This window comes from Rhipicephalus microplus, chromosome 1 (genome assembly GCF_043290135.1).
Source record: "Rhipicephalus microplus isolate Deutch F79 chromosome 1, USDA_Rmic, whole genome shotgun sequence".
In the NCBI taxonomy this organism is placed as follows: domain Eukaryota; kingdom Metazoa; phylum Arthropoda; class Arachnida; order Ixodida; family Ixodidae; genus Rhipicephalus; species Rhipicephalus microplus.
The window spans coordinates 113,252,111-113,272,352 of NC_134700.1; the positions used below are offsets into that span (position 1 = coordinate 113,252,111).

General features: G+C 48.7%; 4 non-coding genes and 1 pseudogene across 4 annotated transcripts; all 5 read left to right on the forward strand.

Moving 5' to 3' along the window:
- The first annotated feature begins 2,161 nt into the window (after positions 1–2,161).
- Positions 2,162–2,325, forward strand: LOC119184090 (U1 spliceosomal RNA). The gene has a single exon (XR_005111424.1). It is a non-coding gene; the product is annotated as a U1 spliceosomal RNA (small nuclear RNA).
- A 2,536-nt stretch (positions 2,326–4,861) lies between these two features.
- Positions 4,862–5,025, forward strand: LOC119184094 (U1 spliceosomal RNA). Its single transcript, XR_005111428.1, has one exon. It is a non-coding gene; the product is annotated as a U1 spliceosomal RNA (small nuclear RNA).
- Positions 5,026–7,565: 2,540 nt separating this feature from the next.
- On the forward strand, positions 7,566–7,729 carry LOC119184091 (U1 spliceosomal RNA). The gene has a single exon (XR_005111425.1). It is a non-coding gene; the product is annotated as a U1 spliceosomal RNA (small nuclear RNA).
- Positions 7,730–10,330: 2,601 nt separating this feature from the next.
- On the forward strand, positions 10,331–10,494 carry LOC142771628 (U1 spliceosomal RNA). Its single transcript, XR_012886032.1, has one exon. It is a non-coding gene; the product is annotated as a U1 spliceosomal RNA (small nuclear RNA).
- Positions 10,495–19,173: 8,679 nt separating this feature from the next.
- On the forward strand, positions 19,174–19,310 carry LOC142771506 (U1 spliceosomal RNA; annotated as a pseudogene).
- The last annotated feature ends 932 nt before the right edge of the window (positions 19,311–20,242 follow it).

Genomic DNA, 20,242 nt, shown 5'->3' on the forward strand with positions numbered 1-20,242 from the left:
GCTGTGCTTCAGCGACCCTTCTGGCCCAGCTCACTATCCCGAACTTTATTTCCGGTTGCGAGCTGCGAAGAGTGCCTACCATCGCTCTTGGTGGGCGGAAAATTAGGTAAAATAATATAAAATCGAGATAGCTGACGATTCCATCCCTGGCACCTAAAAGCGAAGGCAGGTAGCGGGAGCCTCGTTCCGAGTGCTCGGGCTTTGGTGTCAGCAGCCGTGTTCGGACGAGACCACCCAAACCTAAGCGGCCAGATAGATAGATACCCTTAAAATCACCAAAGTTCGCAAAGAAATTCTGCAAATTTAATACAAAGTACCTATAATGCTGTCTTGGTTGTCCTTGGCTTAAAGACTTTTTTTTCTTTTTAATATTTATAACACACAAAAAAGCTAAATTTTACAAGCTTTCTCGAATCGCTGCATCAACTCGAAGAATCGCTATCCCGAATCGCTATCTTTCAACTGCAGGCACCCCGAGTGTGCTGTGACGTCCAAATTTTCTCTTCACATGCTTACAAGATATCGTGACGTCAGCAGCAATGCCCGCTCCACACTTCGAGACAGGGGCGGTGCTGAAAGGACCCTAGCTTGTGGGCACTAGTGGTTGATACGGCCCCAGGATGTAATCACTTGCTCACCCCCCCCCCCCCCCTATCCTATTGAAGAAATCCTGGCGGCTCATCTATGGGTTGGCGACACACAAGCGCCCTCTTTGAATGTTTTGGTGACGCACAAGCGCGCCTGTTTCAGAAATTTTGTTACCTGACGTTTCAATAGCCAGGCCGCCACTTCAAGTCGCTAGTATTGGTACTGTAGTGGCCTAACATCAATCAAGTGTTGATCGCAGCATACGGAAATGAATTTTAATATCAAAATAACATACCTTGTCAATAGACGTCCGTGCGTTAGGTGTTTTAGAATGTTTCAGTTTGGAACCTCCTATAATGTTTGCTTTTCTTATTTTGTAGCTGTCTAACACTACCCGCAATTTATTTTCGAGTGTGTTCAATGTTTTCAAGCGATTTCACTGTCGTTTCTAAAATTTTAGCTCGTATGATATCTACCATCAATCCATACAACAACAATTTATCATTCCACCACCAAGATTCTCAACCTAAGCAAAGACTGCGATGCAATAATTCCCGCTAACGCAACACTTGTACCTTGGGCCGCGCGTTTCGGTCTAATGAGATCGGAAATAAATAGTAGTCGTGGCCATTTGAGGATTCCCGCTGTCACCCTGTTTTAGGATATCCACAACAATAGACGCTGAAAAGTTTTCATGAGAGGGTTCAACAATGAAGAGAGCTTGCTTGCTGCTGCTTCAGCGTTCAGCGCCTCAGTTCGTCACTTCGATTTGCGAATTTGAGACTTGCAGAAGACCTCCTTTGCCCAGTTCAAACCAATGCGTTCGAAAACGATGTGGGAATATGAAAGCGCACAGTGTCTTCAAACTGCCTGAGCTTTCACATGACAGTCTTTTATACAAAGCTTAGTCTTTAAAATTGTATTGGCTTTCGCCCATGATGTTTTTTTTTTTTCCCCCAAGACAAAGGTACCATAAGCACGAGAGGACGGGTGCGTTTTAACTCGCTACTTGCTTTCCATAAAAAAAAAATACCTTCGAATTACAAAAAATGGGTCTATCAAAATGTACGAATATGCAAAACATCCCTTCCCGAAGCGCAGAAAAAAAAAAAAACAATTAGTAGATCGCACGTATCTTCGCAGTGGATGTTATGCGAAACCTTCACATGGAAAGTGACTGTGCTGTAATTTCTTTATTGACTGGAACGTCATGATGTGGAGCTGAAAATGCATGCACAAGTGCATGAACATGAATAGCCTTGGATGAAACGTGCGCCCTCCGTTAATTGACCGCAGCGCTAGCGCCTCTAGCGGCGTAAAGATGATTCATGCTTGTTGCGCTAAAACTGCTATTATATTTGATCAAACTTGAGCTTTTTTTTTGTCATCAATCAGAGCTAGGTTCAATTTTATTTAACAGGTCGACGCATATTAGTGGGCCATTAGTGTTTCTTGAAATGGCTCCTTAAAATATACAAGAAGCAAACAGCAATCTTCGACCGTCGTCTGCACCTCACCTGAATGACACAAGACGTCGCGATGGGTGCTGACCGAGTGCGACCCGTTGTCTGGCATACTTACCTGGTGTCGGGGTGACCGTGGTCAAGATGGCGGTGCCCCCAGGGAGAGGCGCGGGCATTGCACTGCGCTCGTGCTGACCCCTGCCACTACCCCAAACTGGGGCAGATGGGGCATGCAATTTTTGGTAGTGGGGGACTGCGTTCGCGCTCTCCCCCTATTTTACAATCCAAAGGAAGATCTATACACCCGCTGAAACACTTGCGCTGTGGAGGAGAGTGCAAGCTATTGAGATCCAGGTTCTCCGATATGGCTTCCGATGTGTCGTTTTCTTGTGTTAAGTGAGAGTTGCTCAGAGCCCTTAAAATATACCTGCCCAAGGCTGCATCTGGAGAGAAAATTGGAATATTTGAAGTTTTTGCGCTATCTCTATTCGTATTATGTCTTCACATTGTGGGTGAAGAAGATGAAGAAATATGCCTGAGGTAGGTACGGGACTTTATTGATCCTTGGAAGAATCATTTGAGGGCAGGTGTGGCAGGGAAAGTGTAAGCAGGATGACAACGGGCCTTCGGGCCACTCTAGATGGCCGAACATTGCTGTGCTTCAGCGACCCTTCTGGCCCAGCTCACTATCCCGAACTTTATTTCCGGTTGCGAGCTGCGAAGAGTGCCTACCATCGCTCTTGGTGGGCGGAAAATTAGGTAAAATAATATAAAATCGAGATAGCTGACGATTCCATCCCTGGCACCTAAAAGCGAAGGCAGGTAGCGGGAGCCTCGTTCCGAGTGCTCGGGCTTTGGTGTCAGCAGCCGTGTTCGGACGAGACCACCCAAACCTAAGCGGCCAGATAGATAGATACCCTTAAAATCACCAAAGTTCGCAAAGAAATTCTGCAAATTTAATACAAAGTACCTATAATGCTGTCTTGGTTGTCCTTGGCTTAAAGACTTTTTTTTCTTTTTAATATTTATAACACACAAAAAAGCTCAATTTTACAAGCTTTCTCGAATCGCTGCATCAACTCGAAGAATCGCTATCCCGAATCGCTATCTTTCAACTGCAGGCACCCCGAGTGTGCTGTGACGTCCAAATTTTCTCTTCACATGCTTACAAGATATCGTGACGTCAGCAGCAATGCCCGCTCCACACTTCGAGACAGGGGCGGTGCTGAAAGGACCCTAGCTTGTGGGCACTAGCGGTTGATACGGCCCCAGGATGTAATCACTTGCTCACCCCCCCCCCCCTCCTATCCTATTGAAGAAATCCTGGCGGCTCATCTATGGGTTGGCGACACACAAGCGCCCTCTTTGAATGTTTTGGTGACGCACAAGCGCGCCTGTTTCAGAAATTTTGTTACCTGACGTTTCAATAGCCAGGCCGCCACTTCAAGTCGCTAGTATTGGTACTGTAGTGGCCTAACATCAATCAAGTGTTGATCGCAGCATACGGAAATGAATTTTAATATCAAAATAACATACCTTGTCAATAGACGTCCGTGCGTTAGGTGTTTTAGAATGTTTCAGTTTGGAACCTCCTATAATGTTTGCTTTTCTTTTTTTGTAGCTGTCTAACACTACCCGCAATTTATTTTCGAGTGTGTTCAATGTTTTCAAGCGATTTCACTGTCGTTTCTAAAATTTTAGCTCGTATGATATCTACCATCAATCCATACAACAACAATTTATCATTCCACCACCAAGATTCTCAACCTAAGCAAAGACTGCGATGCAATAATTCCCGCTAACGCAACACTTGTACCTTGGGCCGCGCGTTTCGGTCTAATGAGATCGGAAATAAATAGTAGTCGTGGCCATTTGAGGATTCCCGCTGTCACCCTGTTTTAGGATATCCACAACAATAGACGCTGAAAAGTTTTCATGAGAGGGTTCAACAATGAAGAGAGCTTGCTTGCTGCTGCTTCAGCGTTCAGCGCCTCAGTTCGTCACTTCGATTTGCGAATTTGAGACTTGCAGAAGACCTCCTTTGCCCAGTTCAAACCAATGCGTTCGAAAACGATGTGGGAATATGAAAGCGCACAGTGTCTTCAAACTGCCTGAGCTTTCACATGACAGTCTTTTATACAAAGCTTAGTCTTTAAAATTGTATTGGCTTTCGCCCATGATGTTTTTTTTTTTTCCCCCAAGACAAAGGTACCATAAGCACGAGAGGACGGGTGCGTTTTAACTCGCTACTTGCTTTCCATAAAAAAAAATACCTTCGAATTACAAAAAATGGGTCTATCAAAATGTACGAATATGCAAAACATCCCTTCCCGAAGCGCAGAAAAAAAAACAATTAGTAGATCGCACGTATCTTCGCAGTGGATGTTATGCGAAACCTTCACATGGAAAGTGACTGTGCTGTAATTTCTTTATTGACTGGAACGTCATGATGTGGAGCTGAAAATGCATGCACAAGTGCATGAACATGAATAGCCTTGGATGAAACGTGCACCCTCCGTTAATTGACCGCAGCGCTAGCGCCTCTAGCGGCGTAAAGATGATTCATGCTTGTTGCGCTAAAACTGCTATTATATTTGATCAAACTTGAGCTTTTTTTTTAATCATCAATCAGAGCTAGGTTCAATTTTATTTAACAGGTCGACGCATATTAGTGGGCCATTAGTGTTTCTTGAAATGGCTCCTTAAAATATACAAGAAGCAAACAGCAATCTTCGACCGTCGTCTGCACCTCACCTGAATGACACAAGACGTCGCGATGGGTGCTGACCGAGTGCGACCCGTTGTCTGGCATACTTACCTGGTGTCGGGGTGACCGTGGTCAAGATGGCGGTGCCCCCAGGGAGAGGCGCGGGCATTGCACTGCGCTCGTGCTGACCCCTGCCACTACCCCAAACTGGGGCAGATGGGGCATGCAATTTTTGGTAGTGGGGGACTGCGTTCGCGCTCTCCCCCTATTTTACAATCCAAAGGAAGATCTATACACCCGCTGAAACACTTGCGCGGTGGAGGAGAGTGCAAGCTATTGAGATCCAGGTTCTCCGATATGGCTTCCGATGTGTCGTTTTCTTGTGTTAAGTGAGAGTTGCTCAGAGCCCTTAAAATATACCTGCCCAAGGCTGCATCTGGAGAGAAAATTGGAATATTTGAAGTTTTTGCGCTATCTCTATTCGTATTATGTCTTCACATTGTGGGTGAAGAAGATGAAGAAATATGCCTGAGGTAGGTACGGGACTTTATTGATCCTTGGAAGAATCATTTGAGGGCAGGTGTGGCAGGGAAAGTGTAAGCAGGATGACAACGGGCCTTCGGGCCACTCTAGATGGCCGAACATTGCTGTGCTTCAGCGACCCTTCTGGCCCAGCTCACTATCCCGAACTTTATTTCCGGTTGCGAGCTGCGAAGAGTGCCTACCATCGCTCTTGGTGGGCGGAAAATTAGGTAAAATATTATAAAATCGAGATAGCTGACGATTCCATCCCTGGCGCCTAAAAGCGAAGGCAGGTAGCTGGAGCCTCGTTCCGAGTGCTCGGGCTTTGGTGTCAGCAGCCGTGTTCGGACGAGACCACCCAAACCTAAGCGGCCAGATAGATAGATACCCTTAAAATCACCAAAGTTCGCAAAGAAATGCTGCAAATTTAATACAAAGTACCTATAATGCTGTCTTGGTTGTCCTTGGCTTAAAGGCTTTTTTTTCTTTTTAATATTTATAACACACAAAAAAGCTCAATTTTACAAGCTTTCTCGAATCGCTGCATCAACTCGAAGAATCGCTATCCCGAATCGCTATCTTTCAACTGCAGGCACCCCGAGTGTGCTGTGACGTCCAAATTTTCTCTTCACATGCTTACAAGATATCGTGACGTCAGCAGCAATGCCCGCTCCACACTTCGAGACAGGGGCGGTGCTGAAAGGACCCTAGCTTGTGGGCACTAGCGGTTGATACGGCCCCAGGATGTAATCACTTGCTCACCCCCCCCCCCCCCCCCACCTATCCTATTGAAGAAATCCTGGCGGCTCATCTATGGGTTGGCGACACACAAGCGCCCTCTTTGAATGTTTTGGTGACGCACAAGCGCGCCTGTTTCAGAAATTTTGTTACCTGACGTTTCAATAGCCAGGCCGCCACTTCAAGTCGCTAGTATTGGTACTGTAGTGGCCTAACATCAATCAAGTGTTGATCGCAGCATACGGAAATGAATTTTAATATCAAAATAACATACCTTGTCAGTAGACGTCCGTGCTTTAGGTGTTCTAGAATGTTTCAGTTTGGAACCTCCTATAATGTTTGCTTTTCTTATTTTGTAGCTGTCTAACACTACCCGCAATTTATTTTCGAGTGTGTTCAATGTTTTCAAGCGATTTCACTGTCGTTTCTAAAATTTTAGCTCGTATGATATCTACCATCAATACATACAACAATTTCTCATTCCACCACCAAGATTCTTAACCTAAGCAAAGACTGCGATGCAATAATTCCCGCTAACGCAACACTTGTACCTTGGGCCGCGCGTTTCGGTCTAATGAGATCGGAAATAAATAGTAGTCGTGGCCATTTGAGGATTCCCGCTGTCACCCTGTTTTAGGATATCCACAACAATAGACGCTGAAAAGTTTTCATGAGAGGGTTCAACAATGAAGAGAGCTTGCTTGCTGCTGCTTCAGCGTTCAGCGCCTCAGTTCGTCACTTCGATTTGCGAATTTGAGACTTGCAGAAGACCTCCTTTGCCCAGTTCAAACCAATGCGTTCGAAAACGATGTGGGAATATGAAAGCGCACAGTGTCTTCAAACTGCCTGAGCTTTCACATGACAGTCTTCTATACAAAGCTTAGTCTTTAAAATTGTATTGGCTTTCGCCCATGATGTTTTTTTTTTTTTCCCCAAGACAAAGGTACCATAAGCACGAGAGGACGGGTGCGTTTTAACTCGCTACTTGCTTTCCATAAAAAAATACCTTCGAATTACAAAAAAATGGGTCTATTAAAATGTACGAATATGCAAACAATCCCTTCCCGAAGCGCAGAAAAAAAAAACAATTAGTAGATCGCACGTATCTTCTTCGCAGTCGATGTTATGCGAAACCTTCACATGGAAAGTGACTGTGCTGTAATTTCTTTATTGACTGGAACGTCATGATGTGGAGCTGAAAATGCATGCACAAGTGCATGAACATGAATAGCCTTGGATGAAACGTGCGCCCTCCGTTAATTGACAGCAGCGCTAGCGCCTCTAGCGGCGTAAAGATGATTCATGCTTGTTGCGCTAAAACTGCTATTATATTTGATCAAACTTGAGCTTTTTTTTTGTCATCAATCAGAGCTAGGTTCAATTTTATTTAACAGGTCGACGCATATTAGTGGGCCATTAGTGCTTCTTCAAATGGCTCCTTAAAATATACAAGAAGCAAACAGTAATCTTCGACCGTCGTCTGCACCTCACCAGAATGACACAAGACGTCGCGATGGGTGCTGACCGAGTGCGACCCGTTGTCTGGCATACTTACCTGGTGTCGGGGTGACCGTGGTCAAGATGGCGGTGCCCCCAGGGAGAGGCGCGGGCATTGCACTGCGCTCGTGCTGACCCCTGCCACTACCCCAAACTGGGGCAGATGGGGCATGCAATTTTTGGTAGTGGGGGACTGCGTTCGCGCTCTCCCCCTATTTTACAATCCAAAGGAAGATCTATACACCCGCTGAAACACTTGCGCGGTGGAGGAGAGTGCAAGCTATTGAGATCCAGGTTCTCCGATATGGCTTCCGATGTGTCGTTTTCTTGTGTTAAGTGAGAGTTGCTCAGAGCCCTTAAAATATACCTGCCCAAGGCTGCATCTGGAGAGAAAATCGGAATATTTGAAGTTTTTGCGCTATCTCTATTCGTATTATGTCTTCACATTGTGGGTGAAGAAGATGAAGAAATATGCCTGAGGTAGGTAAGGGACTTTATTGATCCTTGGAAGAATGATTTGAGGGCAGGTGTGGCAGGGAAAGTGGAAGCAGGATGACAACGGGCCTTCGGGCCACTCTAGATGGCCGCACATTGCTGTGCTTCAGCGACCCTTCTGGCCCAGCTCACTATCCCGAACTTTATTTCCGGTTGCGAGCTGCGAAGAGTGCCTACCATTGATCTTGGTGGGCGGCAAAATTAGGTAAAATAATATAAAATCGAGATAGCTGACGATTCCATCCCTGGCACCTAAAAGCGAAGGCAGGTAGCTGGAGCCTCGTTCCGAGTGCTCGGGCTTTGGTGTCAGCAGCCGTGTTCGGACGAGACCACCCAAACCTAAGCGGCCAGATAGATAGATACCCTTAAAATCACCAAAGTTCGCAAAGAAATGCTGCAAATTTAATACAAAGTACCTATAATGCTGTCTTGGTTGTCCTTGACTTAGACTTTTTTTTTTTCGTTTTAATATTTATAACACACAAAAAAGCTCAATTTTACAAGCTTTCTCGAATCGCTGCATCAACTCGAAGAATCGCTATCTCGAATCGCTATCTTTCAACTGCAGGCACCCCGAGTGTGCTGTGACGTCCAAATTTTCTCTTCACATGCTTACAAGATATCGTGACGTCAGCAGCAATGCCCGCTCCGCACTTCGAGACAGGGGCGGTGCTGAAAGGACCCTAGCTTGTGGGCACTAGCGGTTGATACGGCCCCAGGATGTAATCACTTGCTCACCCCCCCCCCCCCCCCCCTCCTATCCTATTGAAGAAATCCTGGCGGCTCATCTATGGGTTGGCGACACACAAGCGCCCTCTTTGAATGTTTTGGTGACGCACAAGCGCGCCTATTTCAGAAATTTTGTTACCTGACGTTTCAATAGCCAGGCCGCCACTTCAAGTCGCTAGTATTGGTACTGTAGTGGCCTAACATCAATCAAGTGTTGAGTGTTGATCGCAGCATACGGAAATGAATTTTAATATCAAAATAACATACCTTGTCACTAGACGTCCGTGCTTTAGGTGTTTTAGAATGTTTCAGTTTGGAACCTCCTATAATGTTTGCTTTTCTTATTTTGTAGCTGTCTAACACTACCCGCAATTTATTTTCGAGTGTGTTCAATGTTTTCAAGCGATTTCACTGTCGTTTCTAAAATTTTAGCTCGTATGATATCTACCATCAATCCATACAACAACAATTTATCATTCCACCACCAAGATTCTCAACCTAAGCAAAGACTGCGATGCAATAATTACCGCTAACGCAACACTTGTACCTTGGACCGCGCGTTTCGGTCTAATGAGATGGGAAATAAATAGTAGTCGTGACCATTTGAGGATTCCCGCTGTCACCCTGTTTGAGGAGATCCACAACAATAGACGCTGAAAAGTTTTCATGAGAGGGTTCAACAATGAAGAGAGCTTGCTTGATGCTGCTTCAGCGTTCAGCGCCTCAGTTCGTCACTTCGATTTATGCACATTTACTAGATAATTGCATGGGCTGCTGCGAATCGAAATTGAGACTTGCAGAAGACCTCCTTTGCCCAGTTCAAACCAATGCGTTCGAAAACGATGTGAGAATATGAAAGCGCACAGTGTCTTCAAACTGCCTGAGCTTTCACATGACAGTTTTCTATACACAGCTTAGTCTTTAAAATTAAATTGTATTGGCTTTCGCCCATGTTGTTTTTTTTTTCCCAAGACAAAGGTACCATAAGCCATAAGCACGAGAGGACGGGTGCGTTTTAACTCGCTACTTGCTTTCCATAAAAAAATACCTTCGAATTACAAAAAAATGGGTCTATTAAAATGTACGAATATGCAAAACATCCCTTCCCGAAGCGCAGAAAAAAAAAACAATTAGTAGATCGCACGTATCTTCTTCGCAGTCGATGTTATGCGAAACCTTCACATGGAAAGTGACTGTGCTGTAATTTCTTTATTGACTGGAACGTCATGATGTGGAGCTGAAAATGCATGCACAAGTGCATGAACATGAATAGCCTTGGATGAAACGTGCGCCCTCCGTTAATTGACAGCAGCGCTAGCGCCTCTAGCGGCGTAAAGATGATTCATGCTTGTTGCGCTAAAACTGCTATTATATTTGATCAAACTTGAGCTTTTTTTTTTAATCATCAATCAGAGCTAGGTTCAATTTTATTTAACAGGTCGACGCATATTAGTGGGCCATTAGTGCTTCTTCAAATGGCTCCTTAAAATATACAAGAAGCAAGCAGTAATCTTCGACCGTCGTCTGCACCTCACCAGAATGACACAAGACGTCACGATGGGTGCTGACCGAGTGCGACCCGTTGTCTGGCATACTTACCTGGTGTCGGGGTGACCGTGGTCAAGATGGCGGTGCCCCCAGGGAGAGGTGCGGGCATTGCACTGCGCTCGTGCTGACCCCTGCCACTACCCCAAACTGGGGCAGATGGGGCATGCAATTTTTGGTAGTGGGGGACTGCGTTCGCGCTCTCCCCCTATTTTACAATCCAAAGGAAGATCTATACACCCGCTGAAACACTTGCGCGGCGGAGGAGAGTGCAAGCTATTGAGATCCGGGTTCTCCGATATAGCTTCCGATGTGTCGTTTTCTTGTGTTAAGTGAGAGTTGCTCAGAGCCCTTAAAATATACTTGCCCAAGGCTGCATCTGGAGAGAAAATTGCAATATTTGAAGTTTTTGCGCTATCTCTATTCGTATTACGTCTTCACATTGTGGGTGAAGAAGATGAATAAATATGCCTGAGGTAGGTAAGGGACTTTATTGATCCTTGGAAGAATGATTTGAGGGCAGGTGTGGCAGGGAAAGTGGAAGCAGGATGACAACGGGCCTTCGGGCCACTCTAGATGGCCGCACATTGCTGTGCTTCAGCGACCCTTCTGGCCCAGCTCACTATCCCGAACTTTATTTCCGGTTGCGAGCTGCGAAGAGTGCCTACCATTGATCTTGGTGGGCGGAAAATTAGGTAAAATAATATAAAATCGAGATAGCTGACGATTCCATCCCTGGCACCTAAAAGCGAAGGCAGGTAGCTGGAGCCTCGTTCCGAGTGCTCGGGCTTTGGTGTCAGCAGCCGTGTTCGGACGAGACCACCCAAACCTAAGCGGCCAGATAGATAGATACCCTTAAAATCACCAAAGTTCGCAAAGAAATGCTGCAAATTTAATACAAAGTACCTATAATGCTGTCTTGGTTGTCCTTGACTTAGACTTTTTTTTTCTTTTTAATATTTATAACACACAAAAAAGCTCAATTTTACAAGCTTTCTCGAATCGCTGCATCAACTCGAAGAATCGCTATCTCGAATCGCTATATTTCAACTGCAGGCACCCCGAGTGTGCTGCGACGTCAGTAGCAATGCCCGCTCCACACTTCGAGACAGGGGCGGTGCTGAAAGGACCCTAGCTTGTGGGCACTAGCGGTTGATACGGCCCCAGGATGTAATCACTTGCTCACCCCCCCCCCCCCCCCTCCTATTCTATTGAAGAAATCCTGGCGGCTCATCTATGGGTTGGCGACACACAAGCGCCCTCTTTGAATGTTTTGGTGACGCACAAGCGCGCCTCTTCAGAAATTTTGTTACCTGACGTTTCAATAGCCAGGCCGCCACTTCAAGTCGCTAGTATTGGTACTGTAGTGGCCTAACATCAATCAAGTGTTGAGTGTTGATCGCAGCATACGGAAATGAATTTTAATATCAAAATAACATACCTTGTCAGTATAGACGTCCGTGCTTTAGGTGTTTTAGAATGTTTCAGTTTGGAACCTCCTATAATGTTTGCTTTTCTTATTTTGTAGCTGTCTAACACTACCCGCAATTTATTTTCGAGTGTGTTCAATGTTTTCAAGCGATTTCACTGTCGTTTCTAAAATTTTAGCTCGTATGATATCTACCATCAATCCATACAACAACAATTTCTCTTTCCACCACCAAGATTCTCAACCTAAGCAAAGACTGCGATGCAATAATTCCCGCTAACGCAACACTTGTACCTTGGACCGCGCGTTTCGGTCTAATGAGATGGGAAATAAATAGTAGTCGTGGCCATTTGAGGATTCCCGCTGTCACCCTGTTTGAGGAGATCCACAACAATAGACGCTGAAAAGTTTTCATGAGAGGGTTCAACAATGAAGAGAGCTTGCTTGCTGCTGCTTCAGCGTTGAGCGCCTCAGTTCGTCACTTCGATTTATGCACATTTACTAGATAATTGCATGGGCTGCTGCGAATCGAAATTGAGACTTGCAGAAGACCTCCTTTGCCCAGTTCAAACCAATGCGTTCGAAAACGATGTGAGAATATGAAAGCGCACAGTGTCTTCAAAACTGCCTGAGCTTTCACATGACAGTTTTTCTATACACAGCTTAGTCTTTAAAATTAAATTGTATTGGCTTTCGCCCATGATGTTTTTTTTTCCCAAGACAAAGGTACCATAAGCCATAAGCACGAGAGGACGGGTGCGTTTTAACTCGCTACTTGCTTTCAATAAAAAAATACCTTCGAATTACAAAAAAATGGGTCTATTAAAATGTACGAATATGCAAAACATCCCTTCCCGAAGCGCAGAAAAAAAAACAATTAGTAGATCGCACGTATCTTCTTCGCAGTCGATGTTATGCGAAACCTTCACGTGGAAAGTGACTGTGCTGTAATTTCTTTATTGACTGGAACGTCATGATGTGGAGCTGAAAATGCATGCACAAGTGCATGAACATGAATAGCCTTGGATGAAACGTGCGCCCTCCGTTAATTGACAGCAGCGCTAGCGCCTCTAGCGGCGTAAAGATGATTCATGCTTGTTGCGCTAAAACTGCTATTATATTTGATCAAACTTGAGCTTTTTTTTTGTCATCAATCAGAGCTAGGTTCAATTTTATTTAACAGGTCGACGCATATTAGTGGGCCATTAGTGCTTCTTCAAATGGCTCCTTAAAATATACAAGAAGCAAACAGTAATCTTCGACCGTCGTCTGCACCTCACCAGAATGACACAAGACGTCACGATGGGTGCTGACCGAGTGCGACCCGTTGTCTGGCATACTTACCTGGTGTCGGGGTGGCCGTGGTCAAGATGGCGGTGTGATCAACGAGGAGGTGTCTCCAGCCCTGGTTCCAGCTGCTTCGTTCGGCATCGAGTCCTGCCGGCTTCGCCGCCTCGTGCGAGCGACTGCCACCTCTGGGTCTCGGGCCTTCCAGCCCGGAGCCCCCCACCCCTATGCCAGGAGGAGCACGGATGCCGGTCCACGCTACCTTCCCGGAGCCTGCCTGCAACCCACCTGACTCCTCCTGATCCCGAGCGGCGTCTCCCCAGGCTTAGCCGCAGATTTACCAGAGTGCAGCTCGACTGCACGCTACTAGTTTTCTACAAGTCACGCCCCCTTCTGCTGGCGACAGCCCCTCCAGAATGGCGGCCACTACCGACCTACCAGTGCGGGAGAACTGCTTCCTCTTCACAGCGCCGGATGGCGACGTATCCCTTGATGATCTTATAGACGCTATAGAATTAGAAGCTGGTGATGATAGTGTTTTTGTTATGCAGCATATGGGCGGGGCCAAGTTTCTCGTCTGCACACGTAACGCCAGTCAGGCAACAAAGTTAATGGTGGCGGAAGGTTTCAAGGTTAATGGAGTAAGTGTACCGGTTGAGGCCGTCGGGCCGCCGGTCACGTACGTCAACGTCTACCAATACCCCGCCTACCTGTCTGACGAGATACTTGGCAACGCCCTAGCACAGTACGGTACGGTGCGGGGCATCTCGTTTGCTACTGTGGCTACCCGCCAAAATAAGTTGAACGGCGTCAGAGTCGTAAAAATCGAAATGAGTAAGCCGGTGCCCAACTTTGCGACCATTGCGGGGCACCGGGTCGTGTTCGAATATAGAGGCATGAGGCGGGTGTGCGCGCGATGTAGTGAGGTGGGCCACATGGCGACCGCATGCTCCGCACCATACTGCATACGATGCGGAATTTTCGGTCATGAAACTGAGGGCTGTTCAGCCGAATGTAAGCGTTGCGGGGGTCACCACGGAACAAAAGAATGTTTTAGGAGGCGCTCTTATGCGTCAGCCGCTCGCGGTTTCCCCTCGGTATCGGACCTCGCGTCGAACTCGGTCCAGCCGAGTGGCTCCCCGTCGCAGAAGCCAGGCAAACCCCCCTCTCGCTTACAAGTGCTCGTACCCAGGACCGCGGCCCGCGCCCCCCCAAGGCCTCCCTCCCCCCAAGGCCGCGAAACGGATGCCAGCTTGCTCACAGGAAGCACTGCGGCGGATTCATCCGCCAACGAGGAAGACAAGCCCGAGAAGAGTGACGATGCCACCACCATGTCATCGGAAACGGAATCGAGCGACCTCGAAACCGTCTCGGCCCAATCGTCCCCGTCTATGCCATTCGTCCCCCCGTCAGTCCAAGACGATGGCCACAACTTCCCGGTGCTTGCCGAAACTTTCAAGCGACGTGAGGCCTTCCCAACCCCCTCCCAAACACCCGTTAACGTGTTGGCCCCAGTGTGCGCCCAGGACTTGGACGACGCTACCAATGACCCCGCCAAGGACGAATTGCCCATCGTGAGCCGCGGGTATTACTCGCCCCCTGACGACCAAGACCGCGCTCAAATAAACCAGCCTCTCTCCTTTGAGCGGGTGTCAGGCCGTGAGCAGAGAGCTCGTTCGCGCTCGCTCCGGCGCCAGGGAGAGGAGAACAGGAAAGGAACGAGAGGGAGAGCCACAAGCAGAGAGGCGCGACAATGCCGAATTGGGTCAGAAGCGACGGCGATCGACAGCGATGCCCCACCGAAGGCGAGGACGCAGAAGCTCGGCCAATGCGCCGCAGGCAAAGGGGAACCGCCCCCTAAAGCCAGCGAGCAGATCTGATAACACCTTCGCTTCGTTACAGACAGCAGTGCCCGTGCGCGCCGGCGCCGCCGTTTACCCTTTCCTGTTTCACTCCCCTATGCGCTGCCTCCCCTTGCCTCCATCCCTCCCTTCCACACCCTCACGTACCCCCCTCGTTTCCACTCCACCATAGTGCGACTGATGGCTGACCGAATCCGTTTCGCCACTTGGAATGTTCGCGGTTTCCGCGACACGACGAAACAAACCGCGGTCGTTTCCTTTGCGAAAGCCCGCAGCATCGACTTGTTGTTCGTCCAGGAGACGAATTTCCGATCCCCCCTCGACGTCGCTCGCTTCCGCAGCCTCTGTCACGTCGAAGCCTTCTTCTCACTGACGAGGACCAGGTCATGCGGGGTTGGGGTTGTGTTCGTCACCGGGAGGTTTAGGCAAAAAGCCCATTGCGTGTTTGGCGCTGACGGCCGCACATTAATGCTTGACATCTTCATCGATGGGCAGAAAGTTCGGTTTGTGAACGTGTACGCGCCAGTAACTAGATCGGAGACGAACCCCTTTTTCAGGGAGCTTGGCGAGTACCTGCTGACCCCCCTCCCGCACGTAATCCTTGGAGACTTTAACTGTGTGGTCGACACTGCGAGGGATATCCGGGGACCAAGTTGCGGAGGCTCAGCCTACCGTGCAAAAGAACTGATCAAAGTTCTCGAACGCCTCCGACTTTCAGACGCATGGGTCCGCCTCCACGACGACGATTTCGGCCCCACCCGCGTGTCGAGGGTCACCGCTAGCCGGCTAGACCGCGCGTACTTACCGGAGCTCCTACTTCCATCCCTAACAGCGTGCGAGGTGGTCCCGTTGCCGCCCCCTCTGGCCGCTTTGTCTGATCACGCGCCACTGCTAACAACCCTCCGTGCAAAGCCTGGCCCCAAACCAGCCGACGCATCGTGGCGCCTGGATTCTGCACTACTAAAGGATCCGGTGTGTGTACCACAGATCGAGACTCTCATAGAGGGCTCGATTAGAGCATCCCCCCGCGTAACACCGACTACCTGGGACGACCTCAAGGAGGCCTGGAAGGTCCTCCTCCAAGACGAAGGCCGTAAAAGGAAAAAGCGCTTGACGTCGCAGATGAACGAGTTACTGCGCAGAATGCGTATCATTCAGAGTGCTGACACCCTCACCTCCTGTACACGAGATTACCTAGCCTCGCTCAAGGTGCAGTACGAACGGCTTCTTCGGGCAGCTACTGGCGAAAAGCGCGCGACTTGGGCCACCTCGAGCGAGCGGCCAGAGGTAGTCTCGCGAGAAGTAAGGGGAAACGGCTCTGTGCGTATTGCAGAGGTAAAGCGCCCAGATGGTACCCTAGCGACAGACCCGGTCGAGATCGAGGCGACTTTCTTGCACCACTTCGAGACAGCCTTTCACGAGCCGGACGCCACAATGATCGCCTCGGAGCCCGCGTCCCTGTCGGAGCTGTGTAAATTCCTTAAACGTCTGGAAGAGGATGAATGCCTGACTATGTGCGGCGCAGCGACGTTATCAGAATTGAGGGCCGCTATCCAGTCAATGCCACCAAACTCGGCTCCCGGTGCGGACGGCCTCACAGCGGGCTTCTACGCCACCTTTTTCGAGAGCCTATGTGAACCGCTCCTAGCCATAGTCAACACGGTCCTAGAGGGACACGCAAAACCTGCCTCCTTCGGCATGGGGCGCGTAGTCCTCATTCTTAAAGAAGGTGCACCGCCGAACGACCCTGCCTCTTGGCGCCCGATCCCGTTGTTAAATGTAGACTACAAGATCGTGGCGTCAATCTTGAACAGCCGACTAAAGATCTTTCTGCCGGATATTATTGCTCCACACCAGGCTTGCGCAGTCCCGGGCAGATCAATGTTTACCAACCTGACCACGACAAGGGACGTGTTCCAGTACGCTTCAGAGAAAAGAGTCACTGGAGCCTTTTTTTCACTTGATCAGGCCAAGGCTTTCGATAGGGTCAGGCACGCCTACCTGTTCCAAACCCTGCGAGAGTTTGGCCTACCGGCAAACTTTGTACAAGTGATAAGGCTCCTGTACTCAGACCTCAGGTGCCATGTAGTAGTTAATCGCTCCACGACGGACACCTTTCAGTACACGAGAGGGATCAGGCAGGGGTGCCCGCTAGGCCCCACCCTCTTTGTACTCGCGATAGAGCCGCTACTTACATCCCTGGCAAGCGACGCGCACATCCGGGGCCTTCCTCTCACAGGAACTGCGGACCTGAAAGTCCTCGCATACGCTGACGATATCTCCCTTTTTGTGCGAGATCCAAGCAGTCTCGAGCGCTTTCACCAGGTATTCGCGTCGTACGCCCTAGCATCCGGTGCACAGCTAAATGAGAGGAAGTGTAAAGCCCTCCTATTCGGCCATTTCCCGGCGCACGTGATCGGCAACTTCGAGGTGGTCACCGCTGTTAAGGTCCTCGGTATATACTTTTCCCGCGAGGGAGTTGCGGCCTCTACGTGGTCCCGAGTCGTGGACAGGGCTGCACAAGTGTCAGAGAGCGCTAGCCTACAAGGCCTGACGCTATGCGAGAAAGCAGTAGCCGTCAAAACAAGCATTTGCGCCCTAGCCTCGCATGCGAGCCGAGTAGCAGTGATGCCCACAAGAACAGCAAGCCAGTTAACCAAACTCATTAACGCATACCTCTGGGATGGGAAACCGCCACCATTGAAGCAAAACTTGCTACAACTGGCAGTGTCAGAAGGGGGCCTCGGCCTACCACATGTGTTGACAACGAGCAGAGTCCTGGCCCTGAAAACCGCCCGCATGCTCGCGCGCGCGAGCGATTACGTAGGGCGCAACCTACTCCTCTACTGGAGTGGAGTGAAGCACGACTGGCTGGATGCAGGCCACCACATTGGGCCCTTTGCTGAGGCACCTGCGCCCTTCTATAAAACGGCGTCGGCTACCTGGCGCATGTTGAGGCAAGAAGTGCCCGAAGGCGATGTGGATGAGGACCAGCCAGCGCGCATCGTTGAAGCCATCACGCGGAAGCAGCTGAGCGACACTGAACAAAAACGAGCCGAGCGCGCGAAGCGCGAATTACTCTCGCTCCGTTGCGGCACCCCCCGTGAAGCACAGGATTTCCTCCTGAAAAAGGCCTGGGTCGTCCTCCCCACCAGACAACGCCTGCATAAATTTGGAATAGTCCCGGATGCACGTTGTCCGAACTGTCACGCAGTTGAATCGCAGGATCACGCGTTGTTCCAATGCGTGGCGGTGAAACCCGTGTGGCGGATGGTAGCCCGCTCCTTTGGTATCCGCCCACCTCCTTACCACAAGCGCAACAAAGGTGCCTTCGGCCAACTTGTGCTGATCTTCACGATGTTAGCTATTTGGCAAAGGAGATCGCTAGCGGAGGCGCGTAGAAAACCTGTCCGGAGCGCGTTTCCGGTAGTCTCGCGTATCCGGCGGTTGCTATGGGCCCACCTATCCGGCGAACTTGAGGCCAGAGGCGAGGAAAACTTCCTTCGTCGCTGGCATACCAGATTCTTTTTTCTGAGGAATGGCAAGCTAGCCGCCCCAATCACTACCTGGTGACACCCCTCCCGCTGTCTAGCACATGCGGAAGGGGACTTGTATATACATATATATATATATATATATATATATGTGTGTGTATGTATATGTATATATGTATGTGTATGTATTTGTGTATATATATGTATATATATATATATGTATATATAACTATATGTATGTGTATGTATATGTGTATGTATGTATATGTATATCTGTATATCTGTATCACCTGTTTCATTTCATCACCCCATTGTCGTTGTTATTTGTAATCGATTCGGGCAAAGTATGCTGGTCGACACTTGAGTTAAGTTTTGTATAGCGCCTTCTTCATTGATTGGCGCCTTCAGTCAGTTTTTTTACGCGCAGATTGTTGCTGATGCCTTATTTGGGGGGAGACACGCCCCCCCCCCATTCCCTTGTAACCCCCCCCCCCCCCAGCCTCAAGGCCTCTTTTATACCTCCGGGCATGCACTTACTGTGTACGAAAGCAGCATTGTTTCAGGCGACAAAAAAGAAATAATACCTACAGTTGTACAGCGCTAAGTCGCTACTTGTTCCCACCGCGTGTTGAGAAGACCTACCGCCGCGCATGATTAAGCCTGCTGGAGCACCACGCGCTGTACAGTAAATAGAGGGGTACATCCCCCCACATACATTGTACCTCGGTAGTGGTGCTTTTCTGATTGTACATGCACCCTTTGTAGTCGTGAAGCTCGATGTTTTTGTCATGTACTTTATCCTTGGTTGGAAGTGAATAAACTTCTCTTTGATGCCCCCAGGGAGAGGCGCGGGCATTGCACTGCGCTCGTGCTGACCCCTGCCACTACCCCAAACTGGGGCAGATGGGGCATGCAATTTTTGGTAGTGGGGGACTGCGTTCGCGCTCTCCCCCTATTTTACAATCCAAAGGAAGATCTATACACCCGCTGAAACACTTGCGCGGCGGAGGAGAGTGCAAGCTATTGAGATCCGGGTTCTCCGATATAGCTTCCGATGTGTCGTTTTCTTGTGTTAAGTGAGAGTTGCTCAGAGCCCTTAAAATATACTTGCCCAAGGCTGCATCTGGAGAGAAAATTGCAATATTTGAAGTTTTTGCGCTATCTCTAATCGTATTATGTCTTCACATTGTGGGTGAAGAAGATGAAGAAATATGCCTGAGGTAGGTAAGGGACTTTATTGATCCTTGGAAGAATGATTTGAGGGCAGGTGTGGCAGGGAAAGTGGAAGCAGGATGACAACGGGCCTTCGGGCCACTCTAGATGGCCGCACATTGCTGTGCTTCAGCGACCCTTCTGGCCCAGCTCACTATCCCGAACTTTATTTCCGGTTGCGAGCTGCGAAGAGTGCCTACCATTGATCTTGGTGGGCGGAAAATTAGGTAAAATAATATAAAATCGAGATAGCTGACGATTCCATCCCTGGCGCCTAAAAGCGAAGGCAGGTAGCTGGAGCCTCGTTCCGAGTGCTCGGGCTTTGGTGTCAGCAGCCGTGTTCGGACGAGACCACCCAAACCTAAGCGGCCAGATAGATAGATACCCTTAAAATCACCAAAGTTCGCAAAGAAATGCTGCAAATTTAATACAAAGTACCTATAATGCTGTCTTGGTTGTCCTTGACTTAGACTTTTTTTTCTTTTTAATATTTATAACACACAAAAAAGCTCAATTTTACAAGCTTTCTCGAATCGCTGCATCAACTCGAAGAATCGCTATCTCGAATCGCTATCTTTCAACTGCAGGCACCCCGAGTGTGCTGTGACGTCCAAATTTTCTCTTCACATGCTTACAAGATATCGTGACGTCAGCAGCCATGCCCGCTCCACACT